Source organism: Chiloscyllium plagiosum, unplaced genomic scaffold (assembly GCF_037043375.1).
Source record: "Chiloscyllium plagiosum isolate Xiang-an unplaced genomic scaffold, Cpla_swu_hap1 HiC_scaffold_34, whole genome shotgun sequence".
Taxonomy (NCBI): domain Eukaryota; kingdom Metazoa; phylum Chordata; class Chondrichthyes; order Orectolobiformes; family Hemiscylliidae; genus Chiloscyllium; species Chiloscyllium plagiosum.
In genome coordinates, this window is record NW_028270172.1 from 48,492,517 (window position 1) to 48,508,369 (window position 15,853).

Sequence of the window (15,853 nt, forward strand, 5' to 3'; positions counted from 1 at the left end):
CCTACAAGGCCCAAAGGGATCCTTCCATATCCGTCACAAATTCACCTGCACCTCCACACACATCATTTACTGCATACGCTGCACCCAATGTGGCCTCCTCTATACTGGGGAGACAGGCCGCCTACTTGCGGAACGTTTCAGAGAACACCTCTGGGACACCTGCACCCAACCAACCCAACGTACCTGTGGCTGAACACTTTAACTCCCCTTCCCACTCCGCCAAGGACATGCAGGTCCTTGGCCTCCTCCACCGCCAGACCATGGCAACACGACGCCTGGAGGAAGAGCGCCTCACCTTCCGACTCGGAACATTCCAACCACAAGGGATGAATGTAGATTTCTCCACCTTCCTCATTTCCCCTCCCCCCACCTTTTCTCAGTCCCAACCCTCGGACTCAGTGCCGCTTTCTTGACCTGCAATCTTTTTCCCGACCTCTCCGCCCCCAACCCCTCTCTGGCCTATCACCCTCACCTTAACCTCCTTCCACCTATCACATTCCCAACGCCCCTCCCTCAAGTCCCTCCTCCCTACCTTTTATCTTAGCCTGCTTGGCACACCCGCCTCATTCCTGAAGACGGGCTTATGCCCGAAACGTCGATTCTCCTGCTCCTTTGATGCTGCCTGACCTGCTGCGCTTTTCCAGCAACACATTTTTCAGCTCTGATCTCCAGCATCTGCAGTCCTCACTTTCTCCTAGATAGTTGATATAGTCTTGACGGGTCAAACATCCAACTTCTGTATTATAACTTACATGTGTCTTATAACTTCTTGGTGAATAAAGCTGTTTTTAATCAATATATAATTCAGTCGATTAGTGTTGACATTCTGATGCAAATACTATGCTTGATTGTGCAGCTTTGAACCCTAGTTAGGGCCCGAATTGATTACAATTTTCCATGCACTTCTGTTGGAGCTATTGCAGTTAATACTGACTTATGCTCCCTACACACTATTATCCATGTTTGTCTCTCTGCATGTCTATTTATGGCCATTTGCATTTCTACTCTATATCTGCGCAGATGGACTTTTGTTACATTTATATGTATTGATCTGCATATTGTGTCTCGTTGCATGTTTGTCTCTGTGTGAGTGCATACCTCTGTTTATTTGAATTAATGTCTTCTTGTTTCTGTTATTTCTTTTCCTTTATTTTCTCCCCTTTCAATGTCCCAGCAAACAGTTCTAAGCAGATCTCATATCCATCTGTTCTGGCCAATATCACGATAATGATAGTGAGATATGGTTTGCACTAGAAAAGCCTTAATCTGCACATCAGCTACATGGAAGTATCCTGTGTTGACTCCACCCTCTTTGAAAGGCGGATTGAGGGCTTACTGTTACTGGACCAAGAAATCTTTGAAAAAACAATAAATTCTTTTATTCAAATAGGAAAGATAAATGAATAACAAACTATTGCAGAAGTGTTAGGATTTATAACTTTAATTGACAGATTAAAAAGGGCAATAACGAATCTTTTCCACATGATTTTCATCCCCACCTGATTTTTATTTTGCTTTCATGAAGAGTCCAGTTAGGTTGCTGTAAAACAGATAGCTGATATATTATTATTTTGTTTTTGCCTAGTCAAAAAGTTAAAATTACCTCGATAAATCACACATTTCACAACTCCTCTAATCACCTAATTCACTGGTTGCATAAAATAATACCTATATTATTCACTTTCTCTCACTATGTTGATTTCAATCAAAAATTAATCTGCAATATCAGTTTGCTCTAACTTCCTTGCTTAATTATCAAATACTTTAAAAAGATAACTGACAAAGCTAAATCTGATTTGGAGATGCCGGTGTTGGACTGGGGTGTACAAAGTTAAAAATCACACAACACCAGGTTATAGTCCAACAGGTTCAATTGGAAGCACACTAGCTTTCGGAGCAACGCTCCTTCATCAGGTGAAAGCTAGATCTAATTTCCCAGTAAAACAGAATTACCATCAAAAGAGAATTAAATTGCTTTAAAGCTATGTAGAAACAAGAGATGATTACATACCTCTTTCAAATCAAGTCAATGGTCATCCATTACTAATTAGCTTTGGCTAAAAACAAGCTTTCACTCACTTTTGCCATTTAAAAACTTCACCTTGTGAGGTTCTCCAAAGTCAATCCAATCTGGTGCCTGAGCTGATTGCCTTTTTTTAATTCACTTGAGGATTGTGGACATCGCTGGCTATGTCAGTACTTTGCTGTTCCTAGTTGCCCTTGAGAAGTTCGTGATGAGCTGCCTTCTGTCCACCTGTTGTAGGTTGACCTATAATGCCCATAGGAAGGGAATTCCAGGATTTTGACCCAGTGACAGAGAAGGAACGGTGATAAATTTGCAAATCAGGATGGTGACCGGCTTGGAGAGCACGTTGCAAGGGGTGGTGCTCCCATGCATCTGCTGCCTTTGTCCTTCTAGATGGAAGAGGTCATGGATTTGGAAGGTGGGTCTGAGAATCTTTGGCGAATGTCTGCAGCGTGTCTTGTACATAATACATACTGCTGCTACTGAGCATCAGTATAGAGGGAGCAGATTTTTGTGGATGTTGTGCTACGTTGCTTGAATGTTGTTGGAATTGTATCCATCCAGTTAAGTGGGGAATATTTCATAACACTCCTGAATTGCACTTGGAGATGGCAGACAGGCTTTGGGAAGTCTGGAGGTGAGTTCAAAGAAAGTTCTGTGATTTTGGGCTTTTAAATCCTTCGCGTGTTATTTGCAGCAATATCGCACAAATATCAAAAAATCAGTGTAGGTATACTCCTCTTTTTAATCCATGCAAAGATATTCATCATTGACTCTATATGCACTGGGAAGATTATCCAAAAAAAAATCAAATTGGTGATCATATAGGATTTTACATTTACAAAGAGTTTGGTTCAGTACTGGAAGAATGGCCAGTGATAAGGAGTTCATAGATCATAGAGTTCCTATGGTGTGAAAGCAGGCTATCAAGTCCACCAAATCTCTGTAGCCCTGCATTTACCATGGATAATCCATCTAACCTACACTTCCTTGGACACTGGCAACTGGCAACTTAGTATGGCCAATCCACCTCACCTGCATATCTTTGGACTGTGGGAGGAAACCCATACACACATGGGGAAGAATGTAAAAACTTCACACAGACAGTTGCCTAAGGGCGAAACTGAACCCAGGTCCCTGGTGCTGTGAGGCAGCAGTGCTAACCACTGAGGTACCATGCCACCTGAGCTGTTTGGTAGAATATATGATCCATGGAAGGGCTAAAGATGATGACTTTTTTCCTTTCACTCAGCTGGAGGAAATTATAGCTTGTGTAATGTCGGAACTTGGGCAAGATATCTGTGCAGAAGCAGTGATATGGTCACGACAAGTAGATGTTAGAGAGTTACATCCAGACCTTGTTATTATAACATGTACGTGTGGAGATTGGCTGTGATTAGTTTTGCTAAGAACATATTTATGAGGAAGATAAAATATGAATCCTTAAACACTTAAGATGATAATGCAGGATGGAGGAAAAGCCTTTGTTAGAGCTAACCTGGCTATAATTGAAAGACTAAGGGTCAGAGTGAAACAAAGAAGTTGTTCCATTTCCACCTTAAGTAATGATTCCATTATTTTTCCTACTAATGTTTAGCAGACTGGTCTATACTTGTATAGACATATTCTCACCCCCTGCTTAAATACAGGAATTATGTTGACGATGTGGCAATTGTCTGGCACACCTTTTTCTAATAAGTTTTTAAAAATGAGTAGTAAAGCCTCTGCTACCTCTTTGAGATTGTTTTATTTATTAAGTGTATCCTCCTTTTTTTTAAAAAGCCCTTATCTCAATACTCATCTCAATTTAATATCATGTCGTACCAGGGTTCTAGCCCCCTGGTACGACAAAAATAGAACCATTATTTAAAAAGGCTGTCATTTCACTATCGTCACTTGCCGTATTATACATTCTACTCTTTAATAGTTCCTATTCTCATCATAGCCTAGATTAGGTTAGGATATCTGGTTGGCATGGATGGGTTGAATGGAAGGGTCTGGCTTGGAGCTGTATATCCCTATGACTCTAGGACTCTAAATTAAACGCTCATGGTACTCCATGAATGGATAAAGGCATAATGAACAGTTGCTTGATTGTAAAGATTAAAAAATTAGATACACAGACAATAGAGGAGTACATGAGAAGAGAAAATATGAAAAGATTAGGAGTGAAGTCAAAGAAAACTAAAGGCAGAAACGAATTATGGAATTAAATTATTAGCCAACATAAAAATATAGAATATTTTACAGGCTCATCAATAAACAAGGCTAGGCTATGATGAGACTACGAACTATTAAAGAGTAGAATATACAATACAGCAAGTTACGATATTTAAATGACAGCTATTTGCCAATACATGGCCCATTTTCTCTAAACCCTTCCTATTCAGATACCCATCCTGATGACTTTTAAATATTGTAATTGTATCACTGCCTCCACCACTTCTTCTGGCAGCTCATTCCATACACACACCCCCCTTTGTGTGAAAAAGTTGCTCCTTAGGTTCCACTTAAATTTTTCCCCTCTCACCCTAAACCTATGCCCTCAAGTTCTGGACTTCTTCACCCCAGGAAAAAGACCTCACATATTTATCCTATGAACCCTGGGGAGGGTTGTTGAACAAAGTGGTTTTGGAGGCAGTTTCATAGTTCCTTGAAAGTGGAGTCGAAGGTAGATAGGATAGTGAAGAAGGCATTTGATATGCTTTTCTTTATTGGTCAGAGCATTGAGTATAGAAGTTGGGAGATCATGTTGCGGCTGTACAGGACATTGCTGAGGCCCCGTTTGGAATATTGTGTTCAATTCTGGTCTCCCTCCTATCTGAAGGATGTTGTGAAACATGAAGGGTTCAGAAAAGATTTACAAGGATGTTGCCAGGGTTGGAGGATTTGAGCTATAGGGAGAAGTTGAATAGGCTGGGGTTGTTTTCCCTGGAGCATCGGAGGCTGAGGGGTGAAATTATAGAAGTTTATAACATCATGAGGAGCATGGATAAGATAAATAGACAATGTCTTTTCCCTGGGGTGGGGGAGTCCAGAACTAGAGGGCATAGGTTTAGGGTGAGAGGGGAAAGCTATAAAAAAGACCTACGGGCAACGTTTTCACTCAAAGGGTGGTATGGAATGAGCTGCCAGAGGAAGTGGTAGAGGCTAGTACAATTGCAACATTTAAAAGGCATCTGGATGGGTATATGAATAGGAAGGGTTTGGAGGGATATGGGCCGGGTGCTGGCAGGTGGAACTAAATTGGGTTGGGATATCTGGTCGGCATGAACAAGTTGGACCGAAGGGTCTATTTCTGTGCTGTACATCTCTATGACTTTATAAGTGTATAAGTCATTTGCCTTTTCAAAATGCAGCACCACACATTTACCTAAATTAAACACCATCTGCCATTGCTCAGCCCAATGGCCCATCTGACCAAGATCCCATTGTCCTCGGAGATCTACTACACCTCTAATTTTGGTGTCATCTGCCAATTTACTAAATATACATCCTAAGTTCACATCCAAATCATTTATATAAATGATGAAAAGCAGTGGACCCAGCACCGATCCTTGTGGCACCCCACTGGTCACAGGCCTCCAGTCTGAAATGCAACCCTACACCACCACCCTCTGTCTTCTACCTTCTTCAAGTCAGTTCTGTATCCATATGGCTAGATCTCCCTATAGTCCATGTGATCTAACCTTGCTAACCAGTCTACCATGAGGAACCTTGTTGAACGCCTTACTGAAGTTTTTGGATCACATCCGCCTCTCTGCCCTCATCAATCCTCTTTGTTGCTTCTTCAAAAAACTCAATCAAGTTTGTGAGACATGATTCCCCACACACAAAGCCATGTTGACTATCTCTAATCAGTCCTTGCCTTTCCAAATATATGTAAATCCTGTTCCTCAGGATTCCCTCCAACAATTTCCCCACCACCAATGTCAGGCTCACCAGTCTATAGTTCCTGGCTTTTCCTTACTACCTTTCTTAAATAGTGGCACCACGTTTGCCAATCTCCAGTCTTCCAGCACGTCACCTATGACTATTGATGATACAAATATCTCAGCAAGGATTCCAGCAATCACTTCCCTTGCTTCCCACAAAGTTATCGGGTACACTTGGTCAGGTCCTGGGGATTTATCCACCTTTATGCATTTTAAGACATCCAGCACTTCCTCCTCTGTATTATGGACATTTTCCAAGATGTCACCACCTATTTCCCTAAATTCTATATCTTCCATGTCCTTTTCTACAGTAAACACTAATGCAAAATACTTACTTAGTATCTCCCCCACCTCCTGCAGTTCCACGCAGGAACTTACCAGACAAGCTGTATTAATTACCAACCATGCCCATTTGCAGTATTTCATGTACAATTCCAACCCTCATCTTACCATGGAACAGCTCACCACTCAGTGAACATCTGGCAAAAGTGGATATCTAGCATTGCTTACATTGAACCATCTCTAAATTTGCACTGTTTACCGGATGAGCACTAGAATTTCAAAGCTGCCCTGCTGGTTGAAAGACAGAATCTGAACATGGCAGTGAAGGGGAAGATAGGATCATGATTCTCCAGCAGGGAACTGGAAAATCTGGTGAATGGGGTGGTGCAACGGAGAGGAGTTCTCTTCCTGGAAAATTGGCCTCACAAGTAGACCCTAGCAGACTGGTCTAAGTTCACTGACTCAGTCAATGCCTACTCCACAGTGCAGAGGAACAGCCAGCAGTACCATAAGAGGATCAATGACTTGATCTGCTCCACTAGAGTAAGTGAGACATTTCTCTCTGCTACCTCACAGGGGCTTTGTCTTTGCTACTGCACACACCTCCCCACCAAAGCTTAAACTTTTCCACTTTCACTGTTGTCTGCAACATCTTCCTTATTCATTGTCAACCACAACGTACGCCCTCAACACTAACCAAACATGACCTCTGCACTGCCTCCTTGGAACGCTTCATCACCTGTCTACCATGTGGACTGAGACTAACAGATTTCCATCCACTTTCACATATTAAACTCCTCCCTTTCTATCATTACAGGAGAAGACAGCCCACAGCAGGGGAGAATAAGACCATATATATGGGGTGTGCCTGATGTTTGGCTCCTCATTCCCTATGAGGACAGAATTCTGACCTTTGCAGAAGGCTGGGACAGCTCCTTTGGGATGCAAAGACACCAGTATCCCACGAAATAAGTAAGTACCAATCTTCATTCCAGTGCAAATTGCACATTAAGTCTGCTGTCAGTCTCATTAATTGAACACATTGGTCATGATGCCTTCTCTCTTTTTTGTCTACCACCTCCCATAGTGAAATGGTCACTTCCTGGAGCATCAGGGATGAAAGTTCTGAGGCCTCAGAGGAAGCATTCGCACAGCTGCCTCCTGACACTGAGTGGGTGTTAAGCTTTGTCAGTGTGGGACACAAGCTGAAGGCCAACTCCCTGTGATGGCTCTATTACTTACTACGAAAGAAACACCACAGGCTATCTAGCACTCTTATTGGACCAGATAACAGCCCCAGTCAAGGAACTTACATCCAAACGGTCCACTTGGCTGACCTTATTACAATCACTACACTTCTATCTCACGCTCCTGCTTGATGTGACTGCAGCTTAACCAAAAACATTTCATGTACACCAAGCAACCAGCCATGTCTCAAATTCCTAGGGGAGTAGTTCTCACTGTGGTCCATAGAGGCACGATAGTCAAGGGGTCCTGAGACAGCAAGCCAAGGACAGTCCACAATATCAGTCCAGGCGATTGGCCACAGTCAGGTGACTGTTCAGACAGTTCTCAGTCAGGGGATCTGTGCCTCCGAGAGCTGGGGAGTGGGTCAACTCTGTGGCTCCAGAATGGCCAGTCCAGGCATAGAACCAACGTGGTCAGAGAGATGTGGACAAAGACAGAAAATGCTGGAGAAACTCAACAGACCAGGCAGCATCTGTGAAGAGAGAAATTGAGTTAACATTTTGAGTCCAGTGTGACTGTTCTTCAGAGTTCACAGTGACTTGATCCATTATGGATAAGGCTGCAGCATTCACCGATGTTAGGTCTTTTAATAATGGGAAAGGACATTGCAAACAGATCCATGGAAACTGGCCTGTTCTTTTTCTTGCTCTCCCACCCTCTACATTTTAGCGTAGTCTCTGGTAATGTAATTTGAGTGAGGGAGCCTGCTCAGCATTGGAGAAAATTGGCCATGGAGATTTGGTGAGGCAACCCTGAGGGCTTTTGTGTCTGTAGGGCCAGATATGCCAAGATTCTTCTTGCCAGATGTGTGGACTGTCCTTAGCATGAATTTCCAAGTGTTAGAAGGATCTTATTTGGAACAGTTCAATTGCTTAGCAACGTCCAATCAGAACCAATTCAAATAAATGTCTGGTTAAATGGTCACTCGCTTCTAATGGAGGTCAATACTGGTACGGCGATTTCAGTGATCATAGAACCAGTCTTTAACAAAATTCACTCTGAACTCCAACCCTTAACTTTGTGCAAGACCTTGGCTAGACTTAGAACCTATACTGGGGAACCTTTACAGATTAAGGGTCCAACTTTGGTTCCAGTCTCTTATGAGAAATAGCTGGTTCAGTTACCACTGATTGTAGGAGAAAGTGAGGTCTGCAGATGCTGGAGATCAGAGATGGAAATGTGTTGCTGGAAAAGCGCAGCAGGTCAGGCAGCATCTAGGGAACAGGAGAATCGACGTTTCGGGCATTAGCCCTTCTTTCCTGAAGAAGGGCTAATGCCTGAAACGTCGATTCTCCTGTTCCCTAGATGCTGCCTGACCTGCTGCGCTTTTCCAGCAACACATTTCCATCTCTACCACTGATTGTAGTAAATGGTGTGGGTCCGAGCTTGGTGGGGTGAAAATGGTTGAGAAAAATTCACCTAGATTGGCTTAACATTTTTCGATTAAAGAATGGCAGCTTGAATAAAGTCCTAATTAAATACCTGGAAGTATTTCAGGAAGGTCGAGGGACTATCAAGGAACCAAGGCCACTTTGCATGTTGCCCAGGAGGCAATTCCATGATTCTGCAAGGCCTGGCCCGCCATTTGCCTTACAGGCAAAAATAGAGGCAGAAATCAGATGGCTGGAAAGTGAAGGAAACATCAAACCAGTGCAGTCTGCAGAATGGGCAGAATTGGTTATACCGACCGTTAGCCAAATCGGTTTGTTCGCCTTTGTGGGGATTTGAAACAAAAGGTAAACCACTTATCACAGCTGGATAAATACCCAAACCCTCACAAAAAGAATTTATAAGCAAAGCTGTCATCGGCTTCTTGAAGCTGGACATGATCTATCTGTACTTGCAATTGCAGTTAGATGAGGATTCATAGAAGTAGGCTACAATTAATACACATAAGGGTTTGTAGTAATATAGGTAAAAACAATGACTGCAGATGCTGGAAACCAGATTCTGGATCAGTGGTGCTGGAAGAGCACAGCAGTTCAGGCAGCATCCAAGGAGCTGTTTTTTATTGTATCTGTGCCCTGTCAGTAGGAACCTCTTTTATTGTCAGTTTTTGATCTTTGTAGTAATATAGGAGACTACCATTTGGAGTATCATCAGCCTCTGCCATTTTTCAGTAGACATGGAGAACACTTTACAAGATTTGCTCTGGGCTGCCATTTAGCTAGATGATGTGCTAACAACAGGGAAGACCAATAAGGAGCACTTAGAGAACTTGCACATAGTCCTTAGATGTTTCCTCCAGGTGGGCAACCTCTGTGACTACCTGGTCAGGTCCGCGCTCCCCCCCCCCCCCAACAATAACCCACCCTCCCATCCTGGCACCTTCCCCTGCCACCGCAGGACTTGCAAAACCTGCAGCCACACCTCCTCCCTCACCTCCATCCAAGGCCCCAAAGGAGCCTTCCACATCCATCAACGTTTTACCTGCACATCCACCAATATCATTTATTGTATCCGTTGCTCCCAATGCGGTCTCCTCTACATTGGGGAGACTGGACGCCTCCTAGCAGAGCGCTTTAGGGAACATCTCTGGGACACACGCACCAATCAACCACACCGCCCTGTGGCCCAACATTTCAACTCTCCTTTCCACCCTGCCAAGGACATGGAGGTCCTGGGCCTCCTTCACCGCCACTCCCTCACCACCAGACGCCTGGAGGAAGAACGCCTCATCTTCCGCCTCGGAACACTTCAACCCCAGGGCATCAATGTGGACTTCAACAGTTTCCTCATTTCCCCTTCCCTCACCTCACCCCAGTTCCAAACTTCCAGCTCAGCACTGTCCCCATGACTTGTCCTACCTGCCTATCTTCTTTTCCACCTATCCACTCCAACCTCCCTCCCCGACCTATCACCTTCATCCCCTCCCCCACTCACCTATTGTACTCTATGCTACTTTCTCCTCACCCCCACCCTCCTCTCATTTATCTCTCCACCCTTCAGGCTCTCTGCCTGTATTCCTGATGAAGGGCTTTTGCCTGAAACGTGATTTTTACTGCTCCTCGGATGCTGCCTGAACTGCTGTGCTTTTCCAGCACCACTAAGCCAGAAGCTGGTTTCCAGCATCTGCAGTCATTGTTTTTACCTGTATGTCTTAGAAGAAAAAGAACATGTGTTCCAGGCACCCTAAGTGACCTACTTGAGCTACAGAGTCTACAAGACCAGGTTACAATCATTGGAAGATAAAGCTAGGGCAATCAAAAGAGCCCCGACTCCTATGTTTATACTGAAGATTAGATATTTTCGAGGTGAACTATTATGGAAAGTTCATGCATAACCTGGCTTTCATCTTGGCACCTTCGCGTCAACTCTTAAAAAGGGTCAGCCTTGGAAATGGTTGCATAGCCAAGCCACAGTCTTTAGGGGAATGGAGAAACGCCTCTCATCCGCTAAGGTGCTAGCACACTATGATTCGAAGCGAGATTTGGTATAGACGTGTGTTGCCTCCCAGTATGGCATTGGGGTAGTATTAGCTCATAGGTGGCCTAACGGAGAGGAATGCCCAATAATGTATGCCTCTAAGACTTTTGCTAATGCAGAGTGTAAATACACCCAGATACAGAAGGAACATTTGGTTGTCATATTTGGAGCCAGGAAGCTCCACCTTTATGGACATAAATCTGTAATAATAACAGACCACAAATCCCAACTAGATCTACTTAAAGAGAATAAGACAGTGCTGCCTATAGTCTGACTGAACTCAGTGGTGGGCTCTAAAACTAAGTGCATATAATTATAAGTTGCAACATCTTATTTCTATTTTAGCACCCGTGTATGTTAGTGTCTGTTAGCATCTGTGCATCTATATCTGACACTGTCAGTGCTCCGTGTCAGTCTCTATCAATGTGCCTATATGGGCCTCTGTGTATCTGTGTCTGTCACTGTCACTGTCTGAGAGGCCAAGTAACAAATATAGGTGCACCATTGGTGGCACTGCCACTGGGAGAGTTCATAATGGTTTTAAATTTTCTGCACATACTTTCAGTCATAGCTGACATCTTAGGCTTTGGATGCAGAAGAATCCAGTCCTGGCAAAACAAGAACAGTTGGTGGTGATGGAGGAAACCAAAGGGCTACCACAACTAGAACTGAAACCTTTTCAGACCTGAAGAGATCAGATCATAGGAGAGGATGGCATATTATTGTGGGGAGCACAAATGACAGTCCTGAGCACAGGTCACCAATATCTATTGGCTGAACTCTATCGGGGTAATCCAGGAGTTTCCAAAATGAAGGTTTTGACAAAATGTTTTGTCTGGTGGTCAGGATTAGTCTGGTGGTCAGGATTAGATACAGATATGGTGATGTTGGTGTCCAGAGTACCCACAAAGTCAAACATTATCACCAGCAGCTCCCCCACATTCATGGGAATGGCAAGGTAAACCCCGTCATGTCAACTCTGCCTGTCATTTGTTCAGCAAGACTGCCTTTCCAAAATGCAGCACCCCACATTTATCGAAATTAATCTCCATCTGCCACTCCTAGACCCACCTGCCCATCTGATCAAGGTCCTGTTGTACTATGAGGTAACCTTCTTGGCTATCCACAATTTTGGTGTCATCTGCAGACTAACTAACCATACCACCTAATTCCACATCTAAATCATTGATATAAATGACAAAAAGCAGTGGAACCAGCACCAATTCTTGTGGCACACCACTGGGTTCAGGCCTCCAATCTGAAAAGCAACCCTCCACCACCACTCTCTGTCTCCTACCTTCCAACCAGTTCCATATCCAAATGGCTAGTTCTCCCTGTATTCTTGCCTGCCTTTGTTGACAAAAATCATCTTAGGACTCTCTTATAGGACTTCCTATGTGCAGGCTTAAAAAGCTATCCTGAATACATTTTAAGAGTTCTATCTTTCACATTTTGCCAATTTCAATTAATATAGGGGAATCAGTTAAAATTATCAGTGTATCTATTGGTATCATTGGATCAGCTTATATCTCTGTGTCTGTCACCAATCCTTATTTCTATTTTAGCACCCGTGTATGTTAGTGTTTGTTAGCATCTGAGCATCTGTATCTGACACTGTCAGTGCTCCGTGTCAGTCTCTATCAGTGTGCCTGTATGGGCCTCTGTGTATCTGTGTCTGTCACTGTCAGTGCTCCATGTCAATCTCTTTCAGTGTAGTATCTGTATATTGGTATCTTACACTATCTCTCTGTGTGGGAAAAGATCTGCCTACCCATAATAGGGCTACACAGAACATAGGAAAGCAAACTTGGCCAAACTATACCAAAAAACACTCAAAATGCTTCAGCAGGGACCAAGCAGGCTGGCAAGTGAAACCAGACAGTGCTCGCAGACATGGGAATACACTTCCCAAAACCCACTAACAAAACCCGGTCAACTCAGCTGTCCCAAAGCCCCAAGGGCAGTCTCATAGCACAGCAATACCAAAGCCACACAAAGAACAGGTCAGATGGAGAGGCACCACCAAGGGCATCACTCCCAGGACAGGACAATGGAAGCACCTAACTGTTTCAAAAGAGACATTCTCACCTACCTGCAAAGAGAGCTGGAATCTCCTGATCCCATTGATACTGTCAGGATGTTGCATTGTATCGAGAATCAGAAAATTCTTCAAATAACTGTTTTCAATTATCATCATTGTAACTGGATTACTCCATTTCCAAATACATTGTATCTTTCCCCATGTTAATTAACCTTATAGTACAAGATTTCTATTAAACTTGGCTTCATCCTCAGCGCGAGGAAGAGAACCCTTGATCTATTTGTATAGACTGTCAGTTCTGGGTCAGTCTAGTCAATTTCGATAATGCTTGTAATAAACAGCTCGTCAATTCCACCCGATCTGGTTTGTGTGGTTTCTGCTGTACTGGGCTAATTGATCCTAAATTTAGACTCCTAAATTGATCAAATACATTGTAAACAATTTGGCACATGTGTGATCTAACTTGAGCCAGGACTTGTGTCACGATCCTGATCCAGCCAGGGGAAAGATGGTTGGGCAGAGAAATTCTGGCAAGATAGATGTAGAAATCGCCGATTAAATTTTCGCTTTAATACGAAGAAATCCACAGATTGCGGGAAATTGACAAGAGTTCCTGATGCTTTGTTTCTCTGTCTTGTCTGTTTGGCCTGTATTTGTCTCGTCTGTTTGGCCTGTTTGTTTCTGTGTTTGTCAGTGCTGCAGTCTGTTCTCTATTCCCAGCTCGAACCAGAAGTCCATGAGGTTGTGGGACCCCAACCCTCGGGAGAAGGACCGCCCCGGAGACAAAGTCTAACCTGTCCTGCTGAGGCAGCAGTCCGCGGACACCGACTCTCTCAAGGAAGTAACAAGCAGCAGGGTAACCACTTACACACAGAGAGTAAGGTAGGGAATACCCTATTTATACAGGTCACCAGCCAATATTGTTTGGGAGCAGAGTGGGAAAGGTACGGATGGTGACCCTTCGTGGCCTGAGTTTAGAAAAGTTTAAGGAAGTGGTCAGCACAACCCCCTGACTTAAAATCACAGAGTCCTGAAAACTCTTTGGGAAAACAAAGGACCCCTCCCAGCCCCTCTTCCCACAGTACCCCCCACCTACCTTGTTGCTGAGGAACTTGATTCTGGGGGTTGGAATGAGGTGGCTGTGTTACTGGCTTCCCAGCTGCACAGGGCAGCAGAGACAGACAGACAGACAGCAGAGCCAGTACCTGTCTCAGTTCATGCTAGTACTCAACAGGGTCCTAGTGCCCAGATGCACTTATACACTGAACCTTGGAGAAACTTTGACTCTTTGTGTTTGGCCTTGCATGCACATTTGCTTGAATATCTGTTTCAATCCCTGCAGCTCAAGATCCAGAGATGAATTGATTTATTTTGCATTTGTTGATCTATGATTGTTTTTCTTTTAAGGAACCATCGATGCTTATAAAATGAAAGTTTTGCATATGTTTAATAGATAAGGTGGCTTTATGTGTGGGAAGTCACGTCTGACAAACTTGATTGAGTTTTTTGAAGAAGTAACAAAGAGGATTGATGAGGGCAGAGCGGGAGTTGTGACCTATATGGACTTCAGTAAGGCGTTCGACAAGGTTCCCCATGTGAGACTGATGAGCAACGTTAGATTGCAGAGCAGTAGATGTGATCTATATGGACTTCAGCAAGGCGTTCGACAAGGTTCCCCATGGGAGACTGGTGAGCAAGGTTAGATCTCATGGAATATAGGGAGAACTAGCCATTTGGATACAGAATTGGCTCAAAGGTAGAAGACAGAGGGTGGTGGTGAAGGGTTGTTTTCAGACTGGAGGCCTGTGACCAGTTGGAGTGCCACAAGGCCACTACTTTTCTTCATTTATATAAATGATTTGGATGCGAGCATAAGAGGTACAGTCAGTAAGTTTGCAGATGACACCAAAATTGGAGGTGTCATGGACAGTGAAGAAGGTTACCTCAGATTACAATGGGATCTTGATCAGATGGGCCAATGGGCTGAGAAGTGGCAGATGGAGTTTAATTGAGATAAATGCGAGGTGCTGCATTTTGGGAAAGCAAGTCTTAGCAGGACTTATACACTTAATGGTAAGGTCCTAGGGAGTGTTGCAGAACAAAGAGACCTTGGAGTGCAGGTTCATAGCTCCTTGAAAGTGGTGTCACAAGTTGATAGGATAGTGAAGAAGGCGTTTGGTATGCTTTCCTTTATTGGTCAGAGTATTGAGTACAGGAGTTGGGAGGTCATGTTGCGTCTGTACAGGACATTGGTTAGGCCACTGTTGGAATATTGCATGCAATTTTAGTCTCCTTCCTATCAGAAAGATGTTGTGAAGCTTGAAAGGGTTCAGAAAAGATTTACAAGGATGTTGCCAGGGTTGGAGGATCTGAGTTGCAGGGAGAGGCTGAACAGGCTGGGGCTGTTTTCTTTGGAGCATCGGAGACTGAAGGGGTGACCTTATAGAGATTTACAAAATTATGAGGGGCATGGATAGGATAAATAGAAAAAGTCTTTTCCCTGGGTGGGGGAGTCAATAACAGGTTTAGGGTGAGAGGTGACAGCTATAAAAGAGACCTACGGGGCAACCTTTTCACTCAGAGGGTGGTACGTGTATGGAATGAGCTGCCAGAGGAAGTGGTGGAGGCTGGTACAATTGCAACATTTAAGAGGCATTTGGATGGGTATATGAATAGGAAGGGTTTGGAGGGATATGGGTCAGGTGCTGGGAGGTGGGACTAGATTGGGTTGGGATATCTGGTCGGCATGGACGGGTTGGACTGAAGGGTCTGTTTCCGTGCTGTACATCTCTATGACTCTTAACGCTCTCACCCTTCTTAGATACCATGACTGCCTCACTAGCACTCTCTAACTAGTAAAAGAATTGACTAAAGTAGATCAAAGCAGTCGCACTA

General features: G+C 43.9%; 1 long non-coding RNA gene across 2 annotated transcripts; it reads right to left on the minus strand.

Moving 5' to 3' along the window:
- Positions 1 to 1,423: 1,423 nt before the first annotated feature.
- LOC148141162 (uncharacterized) lies at positions 1,424 to 14,122 on the minus strand. 2 transcript variants are annotated; one of them, XR_015752793.1, is made up of 3 exons: positions 14,055 to 14,122; positions 2,012 to 2,657; positions 1,424 to 1,540 (listed from the first exon to the last, which is right to left on the minus strand). It is a non-coding gene; the product is annotated as an uncharacterized LOC148141162 (long non-coding RNA). The 2 variants fall into 2 exon arrangements; XR_015752794.1 differs by lacking the exon at positions 14,055 to 14,122 and adding an exon at positions 13,010 to 13,178.
- Positions 14,123 to 15,853: the final 1,731 nt, after the last annotated feature.